General features: G+C 43.3%; 1 protein-coding gene across 1 annotated transcript in view; it reads left to right on the forward strand.

Annotated features, from left to right (window-relative positions):
• si:dkey-22o22.2 (neural-cadherin) overlaps positions 1–578 on the forward strand; it is a 43,358-nt gene that overhangs the window by 20,808 nt on the left and 21,972 nt on the right. The gene's annotated exons all lie outside the window — the stretch shown is intronic.

A 578-nucleotide genomic window follows, 5' to 3' on the forward strand; every position in this document is an offset into this window, starting at 1 on the left:
AAGAAAGAAAAGGAAAGGAAAGGAGAGGAGGAAGCGAGGAGAAGTCTTGAAATTTGAGTTTAGGGGAAGCAAGAAGTGAGGAGGAAGGAGGACTGAAAGGGAGAGGAGAGGAGGATGGAGGGATGGAATGACAAGTGGACAAACAAGGCATTATGAAAAATAAATGATTCAAGGAAGTAAGGAGGAGATTAGGGGAAAGACGGAGAAGAAGGAAAAGGAAAGAAGAGGAGAGTAAAGGAGGAAGCGAGCAGAGAAGTCAGAGGAAATAGGAGGAAAAGCTAGAGGAGGAGGACGGAGGCATGAAAGGGTTCAAGAAACAAGATAACAAAATATGTGTGAAAGTAAGGAAGAGGTGTAAAGTAAAGGAGAAGGAGGATGGAGGAGTCTCGTAGAATCCAAAACGGAGGAAGTTTTCGTAGCTTAATTGCTGCGTTAACTTTTATTTAACCTCCTCTGGTTTGTAGCAGTCGATGGTACAAATACTGTAAAAAACTACGTGAACTTACGACCCCGTTAGTGACCCGGTGCTCGCTGGCTAGCCGTGCACTCGTCACCGAAGTTATATATATATATATATA

This window comes from Morone saxatilis, unplaced genomic scaffold, assembly GCF_004916995.1.
Source record: "Morone saxatilis isolate NCDOM2014 unplaced genomic scaffold, NCSU_SB_2.0 Contig24, whole genome shotgun sequence".
Taxonomy (NCBI): Eukaryota; Metazoa; Chordata; class Actinopteri; family Moronidae; genus Morone; species Morone saxatilis.